Here is a 7,118-nt window from a genome sequence, read left to right on the forward strand (position 1 = left end):
TACTAAAGGAAATTTTTAGACTGAAAGCAAGTAAACCCAGATGGAAATGGAGTCCATAATGAAAAAACAAAGAAGACTGATAATTACAATTACGAAAAATAGTATACATATTTTTTTCTTTTTTCTCTTAACTGATTTTATTAAACAAGTGTATAAAACACTATATATGTTATTGTATTGTTGGGGCTATAATAGAGGGAAATGCAATATACTTGACAACAGCCACATAAACGAGATGGGTGGAAGCAGCATTGTACTGGAGTGAGGAAATGATTCTAGATGATAACTTGAACACATGGGAGCAAATAAAGGTAACTAGAGATGATAAATAAGAAAGTACCGGCCGGGCGTGGTGGCTCAAGCCTGTAACCCCAGCACTTTGGGAGGCCGAGGCGGGTGGATCACGAGGTCGAGAGATCGAGACCAACCTGGTCAACATGGTGAAACCCCGTCTCTACTAAAAATACAAAAAATTAGCTGGGCATGGTGGCGCGTGACTATAATCCCAGCTACTCAGGAGGCTGAGGCAGGAGAATTGCCTGAACCCAGGAAGCGGAGGTTGCGGTGAGCCGAGATCACGCCATTGCACTCCAGCCTGGGTAACAAGAGCGAAACTCCGTCTCAAACAAAAAAAAAAAGAAAGTACCTAAAATAAATGCTACATATATACTTACTGTTCTTTGTTATCTCACTTTAATAGACAAAAATTACATTAATAATTATAATGATGTATTGTTAGGTTTGTGGCATCTATAGATGTAATATGTATGACAATGAAAGCACAGAAAGGAAGAATTGTTAATAGAGCTCTGTAGCATAGCTCTATCTATGTAGCATAGCTCTTCTATGTAGGAGCAGCATTTCTGTTTCTTGATGGAATTAAGTTAGTATGAATCTGAAATAAATTTTGATGAATTTAATGTATATGGTAAGCCCTAGAGCAACCACTGAGAAAAAACAAACTATGAGAGAAGCTATAAAAAACCATTACAGGAATTAAAATGTTACACTAGAGATACTGAAAATGCAAAATAAAGCAGTAAAGTAGGAATAGAGGGACAAAATAGACATGAGACATACAGAAAAGAATTAGATGGCAATATAAATCTAACTGCATCAATAATAACATTAGATTTTATATTAGAGTTCTCCAGAAAAAAGAACCACTGGCATATATATACATACATATAAAATTATATGTGTGTATACATATATATAACATTATATGGTTTTATAAGTTTTATATATATATACATATAAAATAAGGATTTGGCTCAAGTCAATATAAAGGCTGGCAAGTAAAAAATTTGTAGTGTGAGCCAGCAGCCTTGAGACTCAGGAGAGCCCATGATACAATTCTAGTCTGAAGATCAGCAGACAGAGACCCAAGGAAGCCGATAGTGCTGATGACAGCGTCTGAAGTCAATCTCCTGGAGAATTCCCTTTTGCTCAGCAAGGGCAGTCTTTTTATTCATTCAGGCTGTCAATTCATGAATGAAGTACCCATAGAATAGTCAATCTGCTTTATTCAGTGTTCACTGATTTAAATGCTAATTTCATATTAAAACACCCTCCAGGTTGACACATAAAATTAACCATCACAGATGTGAGTGTATTAAACAATGCAGTCAAAAGCTGAGAGGGTCTCAGATGAGACTGAAAACAAGATGCAATTATATGATCTCTACAGAAGATATACTTCAAATACAAATATATGTTAGTTGAATGTAAAAAGATGGAAGAAGATATATCACACAAACCGTAATCACATGAAAGTTGTAATGGCTAAACTAATATCAGACAAAATAGATTTTAAAACAAAATACATTACTAGAGATAAAAAGGGCATACAATATAATGATGAAAGGATCAATTTATTAGAAATTTATAAATATTATAAACATATGTGCACCTAACAGCAGAATCCCAAAATACATGACTAACATGACTGAGGGGCAAAACAGACAATTCAACAGTAATAATCAATCTTAAATATTCCACTTAAATATTGGATAGAATAATGAGGCCTAAGATTAACAAGGAAAGACAAGACTTGAACAACACTATGCACAAAGCAGACCTAATAGACATCAATAGAACACTCTACCCAACAACAACAAAATAAACATTCTTCTAAAGTGCACGTGGAACATTCACCAGAATAGACTGTGTTAGGCTATATGACAAACTTTAATAAATTTTAAAGAATTGAAATCATACAATATATGTCCTCTGATCATAATAGAATAAAATGAAAAATTAGTAACAGAGATTTGGGAAATTCACAAATGTGAACATTTAACAGCACACTACTAAATAACCAATACGTCTAAGATAAAAACAGAGGAAAATAAGAAGATATTTTGAGATGGATGAAAACGGCAATACAACATACCAAAACTTAAGGAATGCCATGAAAGCAGTGCTTACGGAGAAGTTTAAATGCCTACACTAAAAAAGAAAAAAGATCCCACATCAACAACCAAACATTCTACCTCAAGACAATGGAGAAAGAAGAGCAAACTAAGCTCAAAGCAAGTAGGAGGAGGAAATCATAAAGATTAGAGAGGGACTTAATTAAATAAAGAACAAAAAAAAGAGAAAAAGAACCCAAAAGTTGGTTTATCAAAAAGATTAATTAAATTGACAAACTGTTAGCTAGAGTGACTAAGAATAAAGAGAGAAGACTCAAATGTCTAAAATCAGAAGTAGAAGTGAGGATGATACTGCTTGATCATACAGAAATGAAAAGAATATAAAGGAACTGCCATGAATAACTGTATACCAACAAATCAGACAACTTAGATGAAATTGACAAATTCTTAGAAAAAACACAAACTACCAAAACTGACTTGAAAAGGAATAGAATATCTAAATAGACCTATAACAAGTACTGATATTAAAGTAGTTACCAAAAAACCTCCCAGGAAGAAAGCCTAGTACTAAATGGCTACACTGGAGTGAATTCTATCCTAATTGCCTTTTCTTATAAGGACATCAGTCATAGTGGATTAGGATCTACTGTAATAATCAAATTTTACCTTAATTACTTTTTTTGTAAAGGTTCTATCTTCAACTAAAGTCACATTCTGAGGCCTCGGGGCTTAGCACATGAACATGTATGTGCATTTTTGGGGAACATAATTCAGCTCATAATACATTATAAATATTATTTTAATATGTTTGAATTTGGAACACTTATAAAAGAAAAAATTTTCCATTTCCTTAGTATTAACATAAATCATTTTAAAATATGCCACTCCAAAATGTACAAACATAGAAAGGTATAAGGTTTTTATGTATATAGTTCATGTACAATTATACATCCAAGTAGATTTCCAAGTGAATACAAGATTCTAAACCAATAAAGTTCATGTTAATAATGACATAATAAATTACATTTTTTATTATATATATATATATATATATATATATATATATACACATATATATTATATTATGCTTTAGGTTCTGGGGTACATGTGCAGAGCATGCAGAATTGTTGCATAGGTACATACATGGCAATGTGGTTTGCTGCCTCCATCCCTGTCACCTATATCTGGCATTTCTCCCTATGTTATCCCTTCCCAACTCCCTACCCCCCGCTGTCCCTCCCCTAGTCTCCCCCTACAGGCTCCAGTGTGTGATGTTCCCCTCCCTGTGTCCATGTGTTCTCACTGTTCAACACCCACCTATGAGAACATGCAGTGTTTGATTTTCTGTTCTTGTGTCAGTTTGCTGAGAATGATGGTTTACAGATTTAACCATGTCCCTACAAAGGACAGGAATGCATGGTTTTTTAATGACTGCATAGTATTCCATGGTGCATATGTGCCACATTTTCCTTGTCCAGTCCATCATCGATGGGATGGAGTTTGGGTTGGTTCCAGATCTTTGCTATTGTAAACACTGCCGCAATGAACATACATGTGCATGTGTCTTTATAATAGAATGATTTATAATCCTTTAGGTATATATCCAGTAATGGGATGGCTGGGGCAAATGGAATTTCTATTTCTAGTTCCTTGAGGAATTGCCACACTGTCTTCCACAATGGTTGAACTAATTTACACTCCCACCAACAGTGTAAAAGTGTTCCTATTTCTCCACATCCGCTCCAGCATCTGTTGTCTCCAGATTTTTTAATGATCGCCATCCTAACTGACATGAGATGGTATCTCAATGTAGTTTTGATTTGCATTTCTCTCATGACCAGTGATGAGCATTTTTTCATAGTTTATTGGCCTCATATATGTCTTCTTTTGAAAAGTGTCTGTTCATATCCTTTGCCTACTTTCGAATGGGTTTATTTGCTTTTTTCTTGTAAATCTGATTTAGTTCTTTGTAGATTCTGGATTTTTGTTTGTTTATAAACATTTGGAATTTTATTTAAAAAAAAAAATCACAACCATGAACATTGTCACAGTTAGAGGCCCTCTTGGTTCTCCACAATGATACTGAGCATGCTCACAAGGGGTTCCCATTGTTAAGTCTTAGTTAAACAACCATTTTTAAAAGAAGGAAAAAAAAAACTCCACACTACCATTTAACTTGTTTTAATGTTTCTTCACAAATGGTGAAAAATACTAAAGTACAGACAGGGAATAATCATAATGTTGTGGCCAACATTATAAATATGGAATTATAAATTGAAAACATTTTCTGGTTTAAAAAATAAATCTGGTAGTCAATGCAGCTCTGCGGGGTCTCTGCATCTAATAGGGCCGATCTCTGCGTTCCTGACAGTGCTCGCCTTTATCCATTTTTCCAGGTCCTCCACGTCCTCCTCTTCTTCCTCCCATCTGTTCCATCAAAGGTCCAGGGGCCCCCCCAGGGCCACCTCATCTTCCGCCACCAAAACCACCTTGGTCCATGCCCCGGCCACCACAGAAGCCACCTCTGTCTCCACCACGGCCACCTCTGAACATTCCACCAGGACCACCATGATCCATGAGGCCACCTCTTCCTCCCCGCATGCCACCAGGGCCACCTCTGCCACGATCACCACCCGGGGGTGGTAAGGGTGGCAGGAGGAAGCCTTTGGGCTTTGGGGCCTTACACTGGTTGCACTCTGTTCTCCAGGCGAAGTTCTGGTTTCCACAACCCGGATTGGGACATTGCCAGTCTCCAGCTCGGTGCTGGACGTTTTCTCCTCTGGAGGGGTTCCCTCGGGAACCCCAGGGTCCTCTGGGAGGGAAGCCTCCTCTATCTCCTCCACGGCCTCCCATGCGACCCATGGGTCCCCCAGGACCTCCTGAGCCTCCTGGCCCTCCACGGAGTGGTGGTGGCATCCCTCTGCCCTCACAGGGTGGCATACCACCCCACATTGGAGGCTTCTTCCAAGCAAGAGAGACTTTAAGTTTGCTCCCTTGAAAGTCTTTACTGTCAAACCACTTCATGGCAGCCTTGGCAGTAGGTGGGTCTTCATAGGATACTGTGGCATCGCCTTTGGGCTTTCCTGTTTCCTTGTCCAGGTAGATGTGGATCATGGGCTGCCCAGTTCTCTTGTTCATCTCAACAACCCCACACTGCTTAAAGAAGTCTGCCAGATCATCTAGAGTCACATTATCATTTAATCCTTGTACATAAATTGCACTGTTGTCAGAATCTTTATCTGGATCTACAGGTGGGCCGAGATCAAGATCTGGTCCTTCGTCCATGGGTCCACCAGGCTTATTGAAGCCACCTCACTCTCCAGCGCCCATTCCACCACGTCCTCCTCCCCGCCCACCTCTGCTCATGCCTCCACGATCAAATCCCCCTCTTTCCCTGCCCCGGTTATCAGGGCCACTCATGCTCCGGTTCTCTCCTGGTCTGGAAAATCCTCCAGACTCCTGCTCATAAACACCCATGCTACTGGGGTGGTCCTGTCGGAATGAACTCTGCTGCCCATAGCTGCTGCTCTGTTGGCTATATTGACTTGGAGCCTGGCTGTAGGATCCAGTTTGGGGTGGGTAACTAGTGGGAGGCTGCTGCCCATAGCTGCTTTGTTGACCATAGCTACTCTGCTGTCCATAGCTGCTTGGTTGCCCATAGGTGTTCTGCTGAGAGTAACTGCTTTGATCATAACTAGTCGGCTGTGTAGAGGAACAGGAGGGTAGGATGGTAGGAGGGTAGGATGGAGGTGTGGTGACTGGCTGCATGGGGTAGCTCCCAGGTACCTGGGGATAACTGTAGTTACTCTGTCCACATCCTACGCTGGGCTGGTTGTAACCTCCTGTGCTAGATTGAGGTTGACTAGTCTCAGTGGGCTTGTTACCATCCTGCGGTCTTGTAGGTGCAGTGGCTGCTGGCTGTTGCCCATAGGCTGGCTAAGCAGGCTGAGTACCATATGCAGACTGAGCTGCGTAGGAGGCCTGGGTGGTTGTGACTGTAGCAGTGGTGGTATCATAAGCACCAGTGCCATACCCCTGGACAGGCTGGCTGTATGCCTGGGGTGCAGTTGGAGTAGTATAACCAGTAGGAGGCTGTCCATAAGAAGTTGCATAGGCGGTCTGCCCATAAGTTGCAGTGGTCTGAGCCTGGGTATAGCTAACATCAGTGGGCTGTCCATAGGTTCCATAGCTTTGTTGCCCATATGCCTGGGTGGTCTGTGCACATCCTTGGGTGGGCTGGGCGGTGTAAGCACTGTAGCCCTGCTGCTCTGCAGCTTGGCTATAGGTACTGTAATCTGTGGATGGCATTTTCTCTCCTTCCTCCTCATTCTCTCAACTTCCGTCTCCGATTCTGGATATTAACCCTTTGTCAGATGGGTAGATCGCAAAAATTTTTTCCCATTCTGTTGGTTGCCGGTTCACTCTAAACGTTGAGAGTTGACTAATACATTTACTGCCAATGAAGTCTGATATATACATAGATGTGATCCATGCACCATCTCTGCTCAGAACATGAGCATAAAGATAAGCCCACACCTCCTTCTTTTTGTTTTGTTTTGTTTTGAGATGGAGTCTGGGCCTCAGACTGGAGTGCAATGGCGCAATCTCAGCTCACTGCAACCTCTACCTACTGTGTTCAAGTGATTCTCCTGCCTCAGCCTCCTGAGTAGCTGGGATTACAGGCACACACCACCACGCTTGGCTAATTTTTGTATTTTTGGTAGAGACAGGGTTTCACCATGT

At 40.6% G+C, this 7,118-nt stretch overlaps 1 pseudogene; it reads right to left on the reverse strand.

Moving 5' to 3' along the window:
• Nucleotides 1–4,403: 4,403 nt before the first annotated feature.
• LOC101040043 (RNA-binding protein EWS pseudogene) lies at nt 4,404–6,738 on the reverse strand (annotated as a pseudogene).
• Between the last annotated feature and the right edge of the window lie 380 nt (nt 6,739–7,118).

The sequence above is a fragment of the Saimiri boliviensis genome, chromosome 9 (assembly GCF_048565385.1).
Source record: "Saimiri boliviensis isolate mSaiBol1 chromosome 9, mSaiBol1.pri, whole genome shotgun sequence".
In the NCBI taxonomy this organism is placed as follows: Eukaryota; Metazoa; Chordata; class Mammalia; order Primates; family Cebidae; genus Saimiri; species Saimiri boliviensis.